Below are 20,911 nucleotides of genomic sequence, written 5' to 3'. Positions count from 1 at the left end.
AGACAATATCTTTCACATGCTGCATGGGGCAAGCTCCCCAAGCACATCCCTGGACAATTAGAGTGGTGGTTTCAACATGGCATGGTGCACTAAAATGGCTGTGATATGACAACCTGATCAGACAACAGACCCCACTGTGATGGGGATGAGAATTAGAACAGGTCTCAAAATAGGTGTTTTTCACAAATGGGACATTATTTGAATTACTTGCCTAGGACATGTTTGGCAGGGTGCACCAATGAAATCTTTCCAGTAATTACAAATTCAAGGGCATGTTTACAACTCCCCTGTGGTACAATAACGCCACCGAGCATCACTTTTTTGATGGTCCATCAGTGCAGTGTGTCCCAACATATTTACAGGGCCACGTAGAGCTACCTTGCACTGCTTTTCATGACCTTGTAAATATGGCCCCTTTTCATGCATAACTCGCATGAACGGGGTGTTTGATGGGTGCTGCTCTGGGTGCTCCCACACAACACCCATGGAATCTGAAGCATTCCCAGATTTACAAGGTTTTGTAAACCTGGGAATGCATCAGATTCCTACGCCACCACAGTGGTGGCATAAAATTGGCACAACAAGAAGAAATACCTTTTTTCTCCTTGTTTTGTGCTCCTTCTATGTGTGCTGAAGGAGGAAAATGTCATTAATGATTATGTGCAGAAGGATCCCTTTCTGCACATCAACAATCACCCCTGAAACACAGGCACACTTGCACGATAGTGCAAGGGTGCCCGCATTGGCGCTAGGCAGCCAATTGTGCACCAGCACAGAGGAAAGTACAGGGATGAGTCGTACTGCTGTAAATACGATACATCCTTGCACTTTCCTAATGGTGCAGAGTGGTGTCGTTGACTGGCTTGCGGTGCCACGCTGCATCACTTTCTTGTAAATATGGGCCTCAATTCTCACTCTCCACTACACAATTTAATAAATACTTACAGTTGAGCCACACACTCCTCTCCCATCAGGTGAAACTGACAAACCCATCCTAACAAAACGTACTCAAAGCCAGACATCCAAAAAACACTTACCATAAATGTAGCAGGAATGAGCGAGTCCATCTCGTCCTGCACCAGGCTCAAGGGGGGAGAGCTAGCTCTCCCCCCGTGGGCCTAAGTCGAGGATGCAAGGGGAATCGCTTCATATTCCATCCCGACCCCTACCTCGGCAATCTGATGACGTCAGCACGCTCACAGCGCGCCAACATCATCAGAAGCTGCCGAGGACGCGCTGGAAGCCATTTGCTTCCAGCGCGAGTGGAGAGAGGATGCAGTAGAGGTGAGTCCTTCTCCTGGGGGCGGTTTGGGGTGGAAAACAGACACAGGGGGAAAGGAAAGAGTTTTTCCTTTCCCCTGTGCCTGTTTTCAGTGGATTCCTGCTCCACGATCGCGGGCAGGGCCCACGATTGTGGAGCAGGAATCCCCACTAGGCACCAGGGATATTCTTTTAGTTTCATTTCGGGTCGCGCCCCTGGGGGGCAATTGCAAATCTGTTTCGGCCCCCCCGGGAACAGATCGGCCATTTTTTCAGCCAATCTGCCCCCGGGGGCAATAATTTTTTATATGTTTCGGCTCCCCTGGGGATAGATTGGCCATGTTTTTGGCCGATCTCATCCCCGGGGGGGTCAAAATCCTCTAGGCCCCAGGGATTGTGTGGTGTGTGTTTGGGGGCACCCCTTGGGCCAGGGTAGCCCCCCCCAAAGGGGGGAAAATATGTATTGGCCATTTCTGCCCCCCTTGGGGACAGATGGGCCTTTTTTTTGAGCAGAGTAGCTGCTGTTGAGTAGCTTTTTCGGGCAAGTGAGTGGTATAGTTTTTTAGTGCATAACTCTTTGTGATAAAGCTACACTTTATTACTTATTTTAGTGCTGGTTCTTGTTGGAAATCCATTTGTTGTTAGAAAGGATCATGGCTAGCCGCAGTGACTACTCAGCAGGTTGTTGGCATGCTTTTTGAGTCGTCTTCAGACCATGATTATGAGACTGACTGTGCATATGAGGCAGAGGAGGAATTGAGAGATTCTGGCAGTGAGTTTTCTGTCCAAGAGGATTCTTCTGATGAGGAAGCCACTATCAGTGCAGATGAAGGGCCTGTTTTAGAGGAGGACATTGATGTTCCAAGAGTGCAGCAGCCTGGGGCTAAAGGGTTTCCTATTAGAAGACCTGACACATGGATTGCCCCAAACATGGAGCAGCCACAGTTACCTGCATTTACTGGTCTCCCAGAGTGTAGAGTCAATACGGAAAACTTTTTGCCTGTCAATTTCTTTCACTTGTTTATGGACAATGTATTTTTGGAAGAGATTGTCGAGCAGACTAATTTGTATGCGGAGCAATATTTGAGGGACAGCGCTGCCAGACTTAGGCCTCAGTCTAGAGCTACTCAATGGGTTCCCACATATCTGGAAGAGATTAAAATGTTTTTAGATTTGACTTTTTTGATGCGGTTGATAAGGAAGCCGTCACTGGCTTCTTATTGATCTACTAATCCCTTGATGGCAACGGCTATATTTCCTGCAACTATGACACATAATCGGTATTTGCTTCTTCTTCGTATGCTGCATTTTGCAGACACTGCTTTAGACTTGCCACAAGATAATTCTGATTGTGACCGTCTTTTTAAGATTAGGCCTGTCCTTGATCATTTTGTAGATTGGTTTTCAGAGGTCTATGTTCCAGGTAAAGAGATAAGTGTGGACGAGTCTTTGGACCTTTTCAATGGTGTTTAGTTTTTAAGCAGTACATTCCTAGTAAGAGGGCACGGTATGGAATTAAATTGTATATGCTGCCAGAAAGTAGTACAGGATACGTGTATATTTTCCGGGTCTACACTGACAGGGATTCCAGTATTGACCCTCCTGGCTGTCCGCCCACTTTTGGAGTTAGCAAAAAAAGTGTGTGGGAATTTGGTAGATGACTGTTTAACAAAGGTCACCATTTGTACGTAGATAATTTCTACACTGGAGTGCAGTTGTTCAAGGAGCTGTTTAGAGTGGACACTGTTGCTTGTGGTGCAATCCGTTCTAACCAGAAAGGCTATCCAAGCGAGCTTGTCTGTAAAAAACTTGAGTGGGGACAATGCAGTGCCTTGTGGAATAATGAGCTGCTATCTTTGAAATTTTCAGACAGGAGGGATGTGAACATGCTATCTACCATCCATGATGAGAGTACTTCCCCTGTGACTGTTTAGGGTCAGGTTGCCGAAGTGCGCAAACCTGTGTGCAGTTTGGACTACAATAGGCACACAGGTGGTGTTGATAGAGTAGATCAGAGATTGGAACCTTACACTGCTCTTCGTAAGTCTTACGTGTGGTATAAAAAGTTGGCCCTACATTTATTTCATTTGGCAACTTTTAATGCTTTTATTGTGTTCAAGGATTGTTCACCTGAGTCAAGGATAACATTTGTTAAATTTCAGGAGTCAGTGATAGAGAGCCTTATTGTGGTGGAACAGGCAAGAGTTCCTAGAGTAGCAGTGGTGGAGGATGTGGCTAGATGGAAAGATCACCACTTTCCAGATCACATTCCTCCCACTCCCAAAAAAGACTTGCCCACTAAGAAATGTAGAGTATGTGCCCGAAGAGGTATCCGGAGGGAGAGCGAATGTGCTGCCCCAATTTCCCTTTAAAGCCTGGGCTGTGTGTGGCCGGCTGTTTCAGAAGCTACCACACAAATAATTTTTTGGGGGAAATGCCGTGAGCGTAAACTGCCTATTTTATATTTTCATATGTTCAGTTTCACGGTTGGCATTGCTGTCATATATTTAGTTAGAGCTTTTGTGTTTGTAGTTTTGAACTTATTTTCATAATTAGTTAGTGGTTTCTTTGTTCTTTATAAACAAACAAAAAATAGATGGAGGTGTGCGTGGGTTGGCGCTTGGCTGGCAGTGTGTGTGGGGTGGCACTTGGCTGGTGGTGTGCGTGGGGTGGCGCTTGGCTGGCGGTATGTGTGGGGTGGCACTTGGCTGGTGGCATGCATGGGTGGCGCTAGGTTGGCGGTGTGCATGGGGTGGTGCTTGGCTGGCAGTGTGTGTGGGGTGGCGCTTGGCTGGCGGTGTGCTTGGGGTGGCACTCGGCTGGCGGTGTGCAAGCGGTGGCGCCTGGCTGGCGGTGTGCTTGGGGTGGCGCTTGGCTAGTGTTCTGCTTTCCTTACTTATCTTGTTTTCAGAGCTTGCAGAACATATCAAGAATGTACTTCTGAGTTCAAAGAAGACTTTTATTGTTGTTAATTCTCCTAAAACCACAAGTTTGTGAGAGACGAATCAATAGATTTCAAGCACACGTTAATGAAAACAAAATATATCACAGTTTGCAATATACACAGCAGGTTATATTTATAAGATATTGAATGCAAAGCAAAACAAATACTTCACCGTGTGAGAAACTATTTACAGCTTCATCTTTCTAGGGTCTGCAAGTTGATGACTCCTGGTCAACTGTGAGAAAGAGATAATCTACCCACACGGGAGGCTGGCAACTGGCGCCAAGTTCCAGCCTGAAGTCAGGCAGATTCGAATCTAATCCTCTGAAGCCTGTGAGCCACCCTTAGAAGAGCATTCCCCCTCCTCTCAGACCCGGGAAAACTACGCAAGCCTTTGGAGACTGGCCAGATCTCCTAGACTGCTCCTCTTCCCAAGCTTGAGCAGGATGGTAAACACCACATGTACTCTCTCTTATCAGGTCTAGTCTAGTGTGAGAAGAAAACAGCTTGGTTCATCTTGTGGCAAAACACAGCTTGGAAAAATACAGCTTGGATTCTCAACTGCAATGTCTAACTTCACGTTCAAAGACAATAGGCAGCTAACCTAAATATCAAATGCAATGTCTAATGTCATGTCAAAGCCAATAGGCAGCTAAACTGAATACAAAATGCAATGTATAATATCATGTCAAAGCCAATAGGCAGCTAAGCTGGATATAGGATGTAATACATCATGTCAAAGCCAATAGGCCGAATACAGAATGTAATGGCTAATGCAATGTCAAAGCCAATAGGCAGCTAAATTGAATACAGAAAGTAATGGCTAATGCAATATCAAAGCCAATAGGCGGCTAGGCTGAACAAAACATATAGGGGGTCATTCCAAGCTTGGCGGGCGGCGGGAGCCGCCCACCAAGCGGGAACCGCCAGAAGACCGTACCGCGGTCAAAAGACCGCGGCGGTCATTCTGGGTTTCCCACTGGTCTGGAGGGCGACCGCCAAAAGGCCGCCCGCCAGCCCAGCGGGAAACACCCTTCCACGAGGAAGCTGGCTCCGAATGGAGCCGGCGGAGTGGAAGGGGTGCGACGGATGCAGACGGGTGCGACGGGGGCCCCACGACACCCCATACCGCCATCCTGTTCCTGGCGGCCGAAACCGCCAGGAACAGGATGGCGGTATGGGGGTCGGAATCCCCATGGCGGCGCAGCAAGCTGCGCCGCCATGGAGGATTCCCCTGGGCAGCGGAAAGCCGGCGGTACACCGCCGACTTTCCGTTTCTGGCCGCGGCTGTACCGCCGCGCTCAGAATGCCCAAAGGAGCACCGCCAGCCTGTTGGCGGTGCTCCCGCGGACCACGGCCCTGGCGGTTTTTACCGCCAGGGTCGGAATGACCGCCTTGATGTGCTACTGGTGAACATTGAGCAACTAATATGCGCAGTGGTGAAACACAAAGTCATTGGTCAAACTTAATCAATGGCATCACATTCCATCCTTTGACCAATTAATTTTTGTTTCACATATCTCTTGTTTAAAAAAAAAAAAAAACATCAGCAAAAAAAAACATTATCAGCAAATCACATTTGAATGATCAAAGCAATCCCTGTAAAGCAATGAAAGTGGATAAACATATTGATCTCATAACCTTTCGCCTCAGATACATCTACACAGAAAAGACTGAAACTTTTATACTCTGCAATTTGATGTGGCATGAGTTCTACTCATGTAAAGGTGCACGGTCCACCTGAAAGGTTTGCTGGAAGGTAAGTAAAAGTCAGAGTTCCATACGAAAAAAAACACAGACAGTTCCAGTGGAAGAATGCAATCAAACAAGTTGAACTTGAACTGAAGGCGCCATTTGCGCAAAATGGATCCATGGTGCTGGCACTTTACTCAGCCAGGTTCAGGTTGGGGGTTCGGTCCCTTCCCCGACCCCACACGCACACACCAGAAGGGGGACCACACAGCACACTCAGGGACAGTGGCGAAACGTGGTAGGATCTGCAAAAGAAACAAGTATGACTTTTCTTGCAAATAACATTTGTCATTTAAAATGTACCCTTTCTCTTCCTTTCCCTGTTTTATAATCAGCAGGACGTTTTTGGGGCCCTTTGTTATATTTTCTGCAGGTTCTGGAGGGTCACTTGGGGCTTTAACCCACACCTCAACACTGAGGTTTTTATCTGCTGCACCACAGCTTCCCTTTTCTTGCACTGTCAGAAGGGCGGGGGCAGCCTCATTCTTTACCAAACCTCCATTCACTGCACTTTTGTCAATTTGGGCCATTCTGTCTCCAATTTGTATGAATAAATCAGCATAATTTCGATTTTTCCTTGGTAATTTGCAGCAATCATTCCCCTTAAAACCTGATCAATTTGCCACATTTGACCTGGTAACTTTCCTCTCCCCAACTGCTCTGTGACTGCTTGCATGAGAGATTGTTTTTGTGCGTGCTGCACAGTTTTTATCAAATCTAGGGGAATGTGCATCTCTCTCATCTCTGCCCACCTGTAAGTGGCTTTTTCTCCCAGCTGTTCACATTTCTGGGGCACCCACTTAGCCATCCCCACTAAGGCAGAATTCTGGGCGTACACTTCTCTCTCTGAATTTTTCTCATTAACATCTGCAAGGGAATTGAACCAGTTAGGTGCAAGCCATGTGGAAAACCAAACAGCTAAACCATTGGCAATAAACCAAGAATCAGTGTAAAAATGACACATCTCACGTAACTCTTGCTTTAAAATCTGACACACATTGTACAACGCTGTTCCTTCTCCTGTGCCAGAAAATAACATTTCAGTCAATGAATCATTAGTAAAACAAACATGCTTTTTATCTTCAGTGGACACGAATTCAAATGGTGCACACAATTTCACTAGTGACTCTTTTACCAGTGGTACTCTAGCCCTGTCTTGCAAGTACCAGATCCAATGTATGATCCTAGCTAGGGGCACTCTTTTCTTCCCTTGTTCTTGATTTACATGTACATCAGTGTTTGCACTCAATTTCACTGCGCAGAAACCTAAAGTCTGCATTATTTCATTTGCCAAATCACAAGCGCGCAGCTGCATATAATTTTTCCCAATTACCATATACAAAAGTGTTAGGATTTCACTCAAATGAGGGCTATTCGGTTTCCAAAAATCAAACAAGCTAATGAAACTTGGTGTCTCTTGCTTAGTGCAAACAGTAAGAAGCTCTAAAATCTTTCGTTTTACTTGTGCATTTTACAACGGTAATTCGTAAATCACATTCTGAGCTCTCTCCGTGTCCATGTTATCAGTTAAGGAATGCACTTTGACTGCCAAAAAACCTGGCTCACATGGAGGCTCAGAGCAGCTGGAAGCTGTCTTAACCCCCTCATTACTGGAATGGGAAAAGAAAGATTCTTCTAAAACAGCATTTTTATAACTTTCAGCATTATCTTGCATTAATGTATTCTGGCTAATTTGCTCACGTAAATTCTCATTTTCATGTTCCAACTGCCTACATTTCTCCTGCATTTCTCTGTAAGCAGATAAAGGTATCCAAACCTTTCTGTCATCATTGCTTCCAAAAGGCACATTTTCTAAATATGCTTCATCACAACAAAACATATTTCTCAAAGCACCATCAGGCAGTTTAGCTACACATGCATTTTCAAACATGGTCTGCCGTGCTTCTGTAATTCTCCAAACAACAGAAAACAATTCACCGTTTTTCATAGCACCATCGGGCAGTTTAACTACACATGCATTTTCAAACATGGTCTGCCGTGCTTCTGTGATTCTCCAAACAACAAAAAACTATTTCTGTAATTCTCCAAACAACAAAAACAATTACACTTTTAAAGTGTGCACGTAGAAATCTATTAATTCGGCAACACCCCACTACTGGTACCAAATGTAGTGCTTCTGTTCTTATCTCGTTTTCAGAGCTTGCAGAACATATCAAGAATGCACTTCTGAGTTCAAAGAAGACCTTTATTGTTGTTAATTCTTCTAAAACCACAAGTTCGTGAGAGACGAATCAATAGATTTCAAGCACACGTTAATGAAAACAAAATATATCACAGTTTGCAATATACACAGCAGGTTATATTTATAAGATATTGAATGCAAAGCAAAACAAATACTTCACCGTGTGAGAAACTATTTACAGCTTCGTCTTTCTAGGGTCTGCAAGTTGATGACTCCTGGTCAACTGCGAGAAAGAGATAATCTACCCACACAGGAGGCTGGCAACTGGCGCCAAGTTCCAGCCTGAAGTCAGGCAGATTCGAATCTAATCCTCTGAAGCCCGTGAGCCACCCTTAGAAGAGCGTTCCCCCTCCTCTCAGACCTGGGAAAACTACGCAAGCCTTTGGAGACTGGCCAGATCTCCTAGACTGCTCCTCTTCCCAAGCTTGAGCAGGTTGGTAAACACCAGATGTACTCTCTCTTATCAGGTCTAGTCTAGTGTGAGAAGAAAACAGCTTGGTTCATCTTGTGGCAAAACACAGCTTGGAAAAATACAGCTTGGATTCTCAACTGCAATGTCTAACTCCACGTTCAAAGACAATAGGCAGCTAACCTAAATATCAAATGCAATGTCTAACGTCATGTCAAAGCCAATAGGCAGCTAAACTGAATACAAAATGCAATGTATAATATCATGTCAAAGCCAATAGGCAGCTAAGCTGGATATATGATGTAATACATCATGTCAAAGCCAATAGGCCGAATACAGAATGTAATGGCTAATGCAATGTCAAAGCCAATAGGCAGCTAAATTGAATACAGAAAGTAATGGCTAATGCAATATCAAAGCCAATAGGCGGCTAGGCTGAACAAAACATATAGGCCCTCATTCTGACCCTGGCGGTTCTCTACCGCCAGGGCCAACGGGGGCGGGAGCACCGCCGACAGGCCGGCGGTGCTCCCTTGGTCATTCTGACCGCGGCGCTTTGGCCGCGGTCAGAACGGGAAAACCGGCGGTCTCCCGCCGGTTTTCCACTGACCCTTAGAATCCTCCAAGGCGGCGCAGCTCGCTGCGCCGCCGAGGGGATTCTGACCCCCCCTACCGCCATCCTGTTCATGGCGGGAAAGCCGCCATGAACAGGATGGCGGTAGGGGGGGTCGCGGGGCCCCTGGGGGCCCCTGCCGTGCCCATGCCCATGGCATGGGCACGGCAGGGGCCCCCTAACAGGGCCCAACTAGGCTTTTCAGTGTCTGCGATGCAGACACTGAAAAGCGCGACGGGTGCTGCTGCACCCGTCGCACGCCTTCCACTTCGCCGGCTCGATTCCGAGCCGGCTTCCTTGTGGAAGGCGCTTTCCCGCTGGGCCGGCGGGCGATCTGAATCAGATCGCCCGCCGGCCCAGCGGGAAAGTCAGAATACCCCTCGCGGTCTATTGACCGCGGGGCGGTATTCAGGCGGCTTCCGACGGGCGAGCGGCAACCGCCGCCCGCCTAGGTCGGAATGACCACCATAATGTGCTACTGGTGAACATTGAGCAACTAATGTGCGCAGTGGTGAAACACAAAGTCATTGGTCAAACTTAATCAATGGCATCACAGCTAGCGGTGTGCGTGGGGTGGCGCTTGGCTGACGTTGCCAGCCAAACGTCAGTCCTCACACTCCCATCAGCTAGTGTATCTGCTGTATCAGGCATGTGGGCATACATAAGTGATGGGCCCTTGAGTGGCGCTATCTGTTGATGCGAGTGTGGTAATGTGCTGGGCCCGTGGCTGGCAGCATGAATGGTCTTGTGCATGTCATTTATGAAAGGTGTGTGAATGGACTGTAAAACGGTTTGTGCCTTGATGTAGCTTTACAGCTGACGAGATGTGAGTCATTGGTTCAGTTTTTTGGCCTTTCAGTTATTACCAGTGCATTTCACTTTTGTGAAATCTCTTGTTAATAAAGTTTGATCTACTGAACCATCACTCACACTCGTGCCAAATCCAAGCAGTATGTGTGGTAAAAATGTCAAAACCTGCTCCGCTGTAATCAGGCGTCTCAGCACACTTGTGACACGCTGGGTGTCTCAGGTGGGACCCCGATGATGGCGCATGCCACCATCTTGGTTAGTGGGTGAGGGGTCTTTTTCACATAACCTAAGTGCGTTTCTTTTCACAGTTGTAGTGTTTGGCACATCACAGACGTACGTGGACACATCAAAATGATATATTACAAAACTACCTGTGTTTGGGGGGAGGGGACACCTATGTTTTTGGTCCTGGGTGTGGCCTTCATCTACGGAAACCTACCAAACCCAGACATTTTGTAAAACTAGACACCCCAAGGAGTCCAGGGAGGTGTGGCTTGTGTGGATCCCCCAACATTTTCTTACCCAGACTCCACTGCAAACCTCCAAAACGCATATTTTCCTGACTTTTCTTTGTAGGATCACCACTCCAGAACAAAATTCCTACTTCCCAGCGTTCCCCTCAGTCTCCCATGTAAAATGACACCTCACTTGTGTGGGTCCCCAAAGCAGAGTCAGCCTAAAGATGTATAAAAGAAGAATATGTCCTTATCAACTCGCTGTGCTATCCTCTCAATCTCTAAAAGATTTTGGCCTTTTTCTGTTGCAGGAACCTGGCCCACCCACACAACTGAGGTATCATTTTATCAGGAGACTTGAGGGAATGCTGGGTGGAAGGAAATCTGTGGCTCCTCTCAGACCCCAGAACTTTATGTTGACGAAATGTGAGGAAAAAGTGTTTTTTTAGCCAAAGTTAGAGGTTTGCAAAGGATTCTGGGTAACAGAACCTGGCGAGAGCCCCACAAGTCACCTCATCTTGGATTCCCTTACGTCTCCAGTTTTAAAAAAAAGCACAGGTTTGGTAGGTTTCCCTAGGTGCCGGTTGAGCTAGAGGCCAAAATGCACAGGAAGGCACTTTGCAAAAAACACCTGTTTTCTGTGGAAAAATGTGATGTGTCCACATTGTGTTTTGGGGCATTTCCTGTCACGGGCACTAGGCCTACCCACACAAGCGAGGTATTGTTTTTTATCGGGAGACTTGGGGGGAACGCTGGGTGGAAGGAAATTTGTGGCTCCCCTCAGAATCCAGAACTTTCTGTCACCGCCATGTGAAGAAAAAGTGGGTTTTTTAGCCAAAATTTGAGGTTTGCAAAGGATTCTGGGTAACAGAACCTGGTGAGAGCCCTACAAGTCACCCCAACTTGGATTCCCCTAGGTCTCTAGTTTTCAAAAATGCACAGATTTGGTAGGGTTCCCTAGGTGCCGGCTGAACTAGAGGCCAAAATCCACAGGTAGGCACTTTGGAAAAAAAAACTCTGTTTTCTTTGGAAAAAGGTGATGTGTCCATGTTGTGTTTTGGGGCATTTCCTGACACGGGCATTAGGCCTATCCACACAAGTGAGGTATCAATTTTATCGGGAGACTTCGGGGACCGCTGGGTGGAAGGAAATTTGTGGCTCCTCTCAGATTCCAGAACTTTCTGTCACCGAAATGTGAGGAAAAAGTGTTTTTGTAGCCAAATTTTGAGGTTTGCAAAGGATCCTGGGTAACAGAACCTGGCGAGAGCCCCACAAGTCACCCCATCTTGGATTCCCCTAGGTCTGTAGTTTAAAAAAATGCAAAGGTTTGGTAGGTTTCCCTAGGTGCTGGCTGAGCTAGAGGCCAAAATCCGCAGGTAGGCACTTTACAAAAAACACCTCTGTTTTCTTTGGGAAAATGTGATGTGTCCACGTTGTGTTTTGGGGCATTTCCTGTCGCTGGCACTAGGCCTACCCACACAAGTGTGGTGCCTTTTTTTATTGGGAGACATGGGGAAACATAGAATAGCAAAATAAGTGTTATTGCCCATTGTCTTTCCCTACATTTTGTCCTTCAAAATATAAGAGAGTGTGTAAAAAAGATGTCTATTTGAGAAATGCCCTGTAATTCAGATGCTAGTATCGGCACCCTGGAATTCAGAGATGTGCAAATAACCAGTGCTCCTCAACACCTTATCTTGTGCCCATTTTGGAAATACAAAGGTTTTCTTCATACCTATTTTTCACTCTTTATATTTCAGGAAATGAATTGCTGTATACCCGGTATATAATGAAAACCCACTGCAGGGTGCAGCTCATTTATTGGCTCTGGGTACCTAGGTTTCTTGATCAACTTACAAGCCCTATATATCCTCGCAACCAGAAGTGTGCTGCAGACGTAACGGTATATTGCTTTCAAAAATCTGACATCGCAGGAAAAAGTTACAGAGTAAAACGTAGAGAAAAATGGCTGGGTTTTTTTCACCTCAATTTCAATATTTTTTATTTCAGTTGTTATTTTCTGTAGGAAACCCTTGTAGGAACTACACAAATTACCCATTGCTGAATGCAGAATTATATCTACTTTTCAGAAAGTTTTAGGTTTCTGTGATCCAGCATTGGTTTCACACCCATTTCTGTCACTAACTGGAAGGAGGCTGAAAGCACAAAAAATCGTAAAAATGGGGTATGACCCAATAAAATGCCAAAATTGTGTTGACAAATTGGGTTTTCTGATTCAAGTCTGCCTGTTCCTGAAAGCTGGGAAGCTGGTAATTTTAGCACCACAAACCTTTTGTTGATGCCATTTTCAGGGGAAAAAACACAAGCCTTCTTCGGCAGCCCTTTTTTAAAAATGTGTGAAAAAACGAAATTTTCACTGTATTTTGGCTACCTTCTTGGCCTCCTTCAGGGGAACCCAAAAAGTCTGGGTACCTTTAGAATCCCTAGGATGTTGGAAAAAAGGACGCACATTTGGCGTGGGTAACTTATGTGAACAAAAAGTTATGAGGGCCTAAGCGCGCCCTGTCCCAAATAGCCAAAAAAAGTCCTAGCGCCTGAGGGGGAAAAGACCTAGCAACGAAGGGGTTAATGGGACATTGAAAGATTTCAGGTCTTTGTTGTATTTGAAAATATAAGAAATCAACTTTCAGCTATTTCTCATTAATTATCCTTTCATGCTTGATCCCATGTTAAAAGAAGTTATTTTTCAAAAAATGTTGGTCTCTCCAAATTGCTCTGAACTATGTTCTGGATCCTTATCACTGGAGGCGAGCTCTCTCCTTGACACAACCTTCATCTGTGATTGTCACAACAGTACAGAAATATAATCTGACCTTCATCCTGCGTCCTATATACGGTATTTAAAAACTATTGTGTCAATACGTGTAAACTGCCTATCAATAACTCGACTGGAGCCATAATTTTGTAAACAATATTTAAGCCGCGATACTTATGTCGGGCAATATATTGACAACAATATTCTGGAACCACACCTCCTCAGCTTGTGACAAGCTTCCTTTGCTTCAGGCACCTCCATCTCTATTAATGGCAAAGGTGCTAGACAAGTGAACCTTCTTGTGGGACAGCCACAGGAAACGGCTCGCGTGCACCATGGTGTATAGGTATGATGTGACTCAGGCTTGAAATCTAACAGGGAAAAGAAGAGACGCTTGTCCTCCTAAACTATAAAAGTGCCTTTTCTCCCTGGAGCCGGCCTGTTCCCTTGGCACATCATCAGTGCATTGTTGTAGATGTAATAAGGCTGCCGTTACGTCTTCCACTAGGACGCTTTCTATTTCTTGTCAGGCTCGGATTTTAATTGAATGAGTGAACTATTATCTCAATTACTAAATGAAACTTTCAATCAGCTGCCCATTGTGGTGTATTGTGGGTGAAAACAATTTCTTATATTAAATACAAGTAAAGTAAATCAGAATGCATGCACATTTGCCACTCCTGAGAGCTTTTTGAAAATGCAGCGACTCAAAGTTAAGGGGGCTTGTTTTCAGGAAGAAAGATGATTTCTCCTAACCTAGTTTATGCTGCCACTGGATGTCAAGAGCTTGATTTCTCCCCTGGTGCAGATATTTTAGGAGATGTCTTTGTGGGCAGTTGATGCAGGATGTGTATTCCCGCTGGAAATGCTTTTTGTTAGACACAGCAGTTGAAGTCTAAAGTGCATTGCAGCATACATTCACTGAATTTAACATGACCATGTTTTACACACACATTGCCACTGGAGAGTTTTCAAAGCGAAAACATTAAGCTATCGTTTTCTGGGGTGTCTCATCGAATAATATTCCATACCCTGCATTTGTTACAGGCCAGGCCCGTACTGGGAAGCAAAATAAGCCCTGGCAAAAATGTTCAAACCAGCTAGCTCCTGTCTCTAATTGTTCTCCCTCCTTTTATTTTCCTTTTCTTTTCTCTCGTCTAAAGCATCGTGCTATAATTACCTGGGGGAGCTGGAGAAAGTGAAGAAGGGCTGGCAGATGGCCTTCTGCCCTCAAAAAGTGGCTTTCATGGCTGCAGACCACTAGGAAGATACCCGGCGGACGACATGTACCCGGAGAACCTAATGGGGTAAATGTGATGATAAATCCTACTACAACTCGCTCAGGGTTGCTTTATGCCTGCCTCCTTACCAGTGCTTAGTTTGGGCTTAGTTTGTAAAAGAGTAAGTGTCAGGTTCCAAATATTGATCAGAGGCATGTGACCTGCACCACCAAATATTGAGTTTGCTGATTACAAAGTCTGAGTATTCTTGAATTCAAGTCATGCCTCTTTCATCCACCACAAGACACTCCCTGCCTCTTTATTCTAACCTGGCAGGTTGTCATCTCTACCTTTCTTTCTTTGCCAGTACTTTACTGTCTTTCTCTTCCTTTTACCCCCTTTTATGTTTTTCTCTCTCTGGCTCAATGTCAAAGTCTCCTGAGGAAAAATAAGCGCTGGTTCTCAGAAATGAGCGCTGGTGGTCCCCACCTACGACCGCTCCTACCACTGACTTTTCTTAAACACAGACTCAGCGTGCCTCCTTTTTACAGTTTACAATGTATTCGTTTTCTATAACAATACGAGGTGAGAGCTGGGTTTTACAGCATCACATGTTTTGAATGGATCAACAATGCTGAACAATTCTCTGAAGTTATGGTTACAAAACAAAACCTAAAAGTCACTGAAATGTATCAGTTATGGATAGAGCTTCAATCCTTAAATAGCAAAACACTCAGTCAAACCATAACTTGCATGCAAAATGCAATGCTCAGGATTCCTCCCTTAATGTAACAGATGCAATTACAAATATAAATTATCATAAAAGTTAAATTACCATTAATACCTTCAATGAGAGGACATTAAGGCCCTCATTACAACATTGGCGGTAAATGCTGCTTACCGCCGTGCAGAGGACCGCCAGTACACCGCTACAGATATCACGATCCACAGCTCGGAATCCTCCATAATACAGACACCCACACAAGTCCGCCACACCAAAGGTCAGTGATAAACTGGCGATAACAAAACCTCCACCGTCGCGCCAACAGGAATACGCCCACACTATCACAACCCACGAATCCACGTGGCGGTTTTTCAACCGCGGTATTCCATTGGCGTACACCCCGCTGCGCTCAAAATACACACACATGTACAAAACACAAGCACATTGGACAATTCGAAATACAGACACCTGATACAGATACACACACCACTCCCACACACCCAATCCAATATAAAACACACACCCACATCACCCACAAACCCCTACTACCAAAAGTTCCGAAAGAAGGCCAGAGAGAAACACCACCAGAAACAACACTAGCATCCACAGACACACAACACCATCACTCACACAACATCCACACACCTCAAACAACACCCAACACATCCCCTCACACATCACAACACACACCACCTCACACATTCCCCTTGCCACATCATGGCGCCACAACGACACCCCAGGTTCTCTGATGAGGAGCTCAGGATCATGGTGGAGAAAATCGTCTGGGTAGAGCCACAGCTATTTGGATCACCGGTGCAGCACACCTCCATTGCTAGGAAGATGGAGCTATGGCGCAGAATCGTCGACAGGGTCAACGCAGTGGAACAGCATCCAAGAACACGGGATGACATCAGGAAGAGGTGGAACGACCTACGGGAGAAGGTGCGTTCCGTGGTCTCAAGACACCAGATTGCAGTACAGAGGACAGGCGGTGGACCCCCACCTCCTCCCCCCTAACTAACAACATGGGAGAAGCAAGTCTTGGCAATACTGCATCCTGAGGGCCTCACAGGAGTAGCAGGAGGAATGGACTCTGGTAAGTCAAATCTTAACTATTATATCCCCCACCCTACCTGCATGCCATCACATACCCGACCCTCACCCTCGACCCCATCACTCCAACACCTCACATATGTCCCACTATCACAACCCACCCATCCCAACACCAAGCCAAGCATGCAACACCAAAGCAGGGACACCCATCACCAAAGCATGTCCACTACAGATACCCACACAGACCCCGAACCAAATATCACACAAGGACCTAGACAAGAATGCAAGCACTGGAGTACAGGGTCACTCACCCATTGCACACTATGGCACACACAGATGCAATAATCGTGCCTTTACACCCCTGCAGGACCCCTACCCAACTTCACCAGACAGGAGGTTCCAGACATATCCAGTCCCCCCACAGAAGAGGCCCACAGTGATGACAGCATCTCTGCACAACTGGATCAAGATGACCAGCCCGGCCCATCTGGGACCTCGAGACAGTCGGTTCCCCTGGCACTGGCACAAGCCACCACGGAGCCACCCCCCTTAGGAAACACCAGCACAGCACCCACGCAGCGGGCCCATCCCTCTGTCCCCAGGACACGTCAAGCAGCAGTGTGTCCACCACTACAGGGAACCCAGGCTAACCCACGACCCCAAGAAAATCAGGGACCTGGGGTCAGTGACAGTGGGCACACGGTTCAGGGGACAGAGGAACAGGAAAACAGGGGAACTGGGAGGACTGCTGTGCGACAGGGGGAGGACAGGCCCAGGGAACCCACTCTCCACGAGGCCCTCTCCAACATCATGGGAGGGTACCATAATTCCCAGGAGACGATGGCAATGGTACTGGCCAACCTTCAGGAGACCCAGCGGCTGCAGGAGGAACACTATCTGGGGATCAGGGAGGAACTGAAGTCCATTAACACCACCCTGGTCACCATTGTAGGGGTGCGGAAGGTCCTTGTCAACACTAGGAGGGACACTGTGGCACAACATGGGGCCCCTGACACTAGCCTGGATGATGAACAGCCCTCCACCTCCGCCGGCGCTAGTGGACAGGAGGCACCGCCACAGGACCACAACACCAGCACCCTGCCCCCTGCAGATGGAGGGCCACCCCGCAAACGGTCCCTGAGATCCAGGAACTAGACAGAGAACATTGCCAAGACCCTGCCAGAAAATAAGACCCCCCTGAATGTCACCCTTCTATCCCACTTTGTCACCCTGTCCATCCTTCAACTGCCCTTGCTCCACTTCCTATGCCCCTGTGGACAATGCACCTGTGAAACAAATAGACTGGACTCTGCCATAGACATTCCTCCACCATCAACCCTACCCATTTTACAACCCCCTCCACTTATTTGCACAGAAATAAACACACATCAATCACAAAACAATCGGGAGTCAGTCTGTGCTTTCGCTAATGTGTAATTGCAATAAATATGGAATATAGCAATGTCAATTTAATTGTACACATACCGATGAAACACAGCGGTAGGGCTGGAGGAAATATAGTAGAGGGCACAAAGTGGGACCCATCTGTAAAATGGAAAGTCAAAGTGACAAGTCAGGGTCCATACACTGGGTGAAAATGACAGACTTCTGATAGCTCAACCAATGGTATCAGATGTGTGAGGCAGTGGCATCTTCTTACCTGTGTCTCACTGGAAGTATTGCTGGATAACGTTGTTTCTGTTGTCGATATCCTCTTCTTCTGCCTCCTCTTCTTCACTGTCCACAGGCTCCACAGCTGCCACAAGACCTCCAGCCGGGCCATCCTCCTGCAGAAAAGGCACCTGTCGTCGCAAAGCCAGGTTGTGCAGCATACAGCAGGCCACGATGATCTGGCACACCTTCTTTGGTGAGTAGTAGAGAGAACCACCTGTCATATGGAGGCACCGGAACCAGGCCTTCAGGAGGCCAAAGGTCCGTTCGATCACCCTCCTAGTTCGCCCATGTGCCTCATTGTAGCGTTCCTCTGCCCTTGTCCTGGGATTTCTCACTGGGGTCAGTAGTCATGACAGGTTGGGGTACCCAGAGTCACCTGCAAATTTCGAGGGACAACTGTTAGACACACACTAACCCGTAGGGACAACGCCATACCCAGACGCCTATTCACACTGTATAGGGTCCTTGTCCTCACCTATTAGACGCAACCAGTGCCTCTGGAGTTGCCCCATCACATAAGGGATGCTGCTATTCCTCAGGATGTAAGCGTCATGCACTGAGCCAGGAAATTTGGCATTCACATGGGAGATGTACTGGTCGGCCAAACATCTGCATATTCATTGAATGATAGCTTTTCCGGTTTCTGTACACCTGTTCACTCCTGCGTGGGGGTACCAAGGCCACATGTGTCCCATCAATGGCACCTATGATGTTGGGGCTATGTCCCAGGACATAGAAGTCACCTTTCACTGTAGGCAAATCCTCCACCTGAGGGAAAACGATGTAGCTGCGCATGTGTTTCAGCAGGGCAGACAACATTCTGAACAGCACGTTAGAGAACATTGGCTGGGACATCCCTGATGCAATGGCCACTGTTGTTTGAATAGACCCACTTGCCAGGAAATGGAGTACTGACAGGACCTGCACTAGAGGGGGTATCACTGTGGGATGGCAGATAGCTGACATCAGATCTGGCTCCAACTGGGCACACAGTTCATGGATTGTTGCACGATCAAGTCTGTAGGTGACTATTATGTGCCTCTCTTCAATTGTTGACAGGTCCACCAGTGGACTGTACACCGGAGGATGCCGCCATCTCATCACCTGCCCCAGCAGATGTGCCCTATGGATGAGAACAGCGAGCAGAGAGTCAGCCTACACTGAGGTATCACAAAATGTAATTTGCACCCATTTATTAATCCGCAATGTGCCTGTTACTGTGTGTATGCAAGGCCTAGATAGGTGTGACACAGTTATTATTAATGCCATGTGGCCCCCTAAAATGGCGGCTGCCTGACCTGTAAGGTGGGAAAAGGGGATATGAGGTAACTGCGCTGGTGTTCTACACCGTTGCGGTAGGCCGTCGAAGACCGGGGCGCAATCCTGCATTGGTTAACATTGGACCCTATGGGTCCGAGGAGCCAATGAAGATGTATGCCGGCGGTGACGGTACACACCACCGCGGACGTGACTGCCATTTTCTGTCAGTTCACTCACTTGATACCTGACCTTCAGCAGGAGGGGACCTACACTGCAAGTTCTGCTGTGACCTCAGTCTGGAAGCGACGATGGCTCATGTGTCTGGGGAAAGGGCCCCTGCCTTCACTTCGGAGGAGTTGGAGAAATTAGTGGATGGGGTCCTCCCCCAGTACACACAACTGTACGGTCCTCCAAACAAACAGGTGAGTACACTGTGAGCATACTGCATGGGCAGTGCCTGTTTGGAGTGGTGTGGATGGAAGATACATGGGGGGTGACTGAGGCCTGCATGAGCGGACGGTGAGTGCATGTGCGTCAGGGCAAGGGTGGGAACGTGGGCCAATGAGTATGATGGTCCGGACGGGTAAAGATCTTCCTTTTCCCCTGTACTATTCCTCTAGGTGAGCGCTCACCAGAAGAAGGATATTTGGCGTGCCATCGCCAAGGATGTCCAGACCCTGGGGGTCCACCACAGACGGAGCACCCACTGCCGGAAAAGATGGGAGGACATTCGCCGCTAGAGCAAGAAGATGGCGGAGGCCCAGCTGGGAATGGCCTCCCAATGTGGGAGGGGTGCCTGTCTCACCATGACCCCCCTGATGTTCCAGATCCTGGCGGTGGCGTATCTGGAGTTGGATGGGTGCTTGAGGGCATCACAGCAGCCACATGGGGGTGAGTACAGTCACATTCATCTGACTCTGCGCGCATTACGAGGTGTCTGGGTGGGGGAGGTGGGCAGTGGGTTCCCCTAGGCCAGGGCGAGCTTGGTAGGCAAGGTCCCTTGAGAGGCAGGTTCGGTGGGACCCCAACCCCACTAGTCATTAGTGCCATCTACACCTTGTCAGGCTCCTGTGAATTCCATGTGTGCAGCAATCGGGCTTAGGCCTTGTACCCCATGGGCATGTGAATAATCTAGGAACAATAAGTGCATGGCATAGTGCAGAGGGCTGCTGTGTCTGTAGTGTCCACCAACGGTAGTGGTGTTGAATGCACTGAACATGTCTTTCTTCTGTCTTTCACCACCTTTTTTTAGACTCCCTGTTCTTGTGTGCAATAGCATCATCAGGTGGAGGAGCAGTGGCACTGGAGGAGGAGGGAGTGGCCTCCCACTTGGCCCTGGAGGGCGAAACAACGGAATCAGAAGCCACCGGTGGGACGGAGGGCGAGGGGAGCTCCACGGTGGGGACAGGAGGTGTCAGCAGTGACAGCGTCTCCTCCTCTTATGGGAGCTCCCTTGCTGTGGCAGGCACCTCTGTGCCCCTGCATCAACAGGCCCTGCTGCCCTCAGTGAGGAGGCTATTGACCTCCTGAGATCCCTCACTGCTGGGCAGTCTACCATTCTGAATGCCATCCAGGGTGTTGAGAGGCATTTACAACAAACAAATGCATACCTGGAGGGCATTCATTCTGGCCAGGCAGCCCAACAGAGAGCATTTCAGGCTCTGGCCTCAGCACTGATGGCAGCCATTGTCCCTGTGTCCAGTCTCCCCCCTCCAACTTCCTCCACCCAGACCCAATCCCCTGTACCTCAGCCTATCC

Source organism: Pleurodeles waltl, chromosome 3_1 (assembly GCF_031143425.1).
Source record: "Pleurodeles waltl isolate 20211129_DDA chromosome 3_1, aPleWal1.hap1.20221129, whole genome shotgun sequence".
In the NCBI taxonomy this organism is placed as follows: domain Eukaryota; kingdom Metazoa; phylum Chordata; class Amphibia; order Caudata; family Salamandridae; genus Pleurodeles; species Pleurodeles waltl.
Note: the sequence above shows the minus strand (reverse complement) of the source record.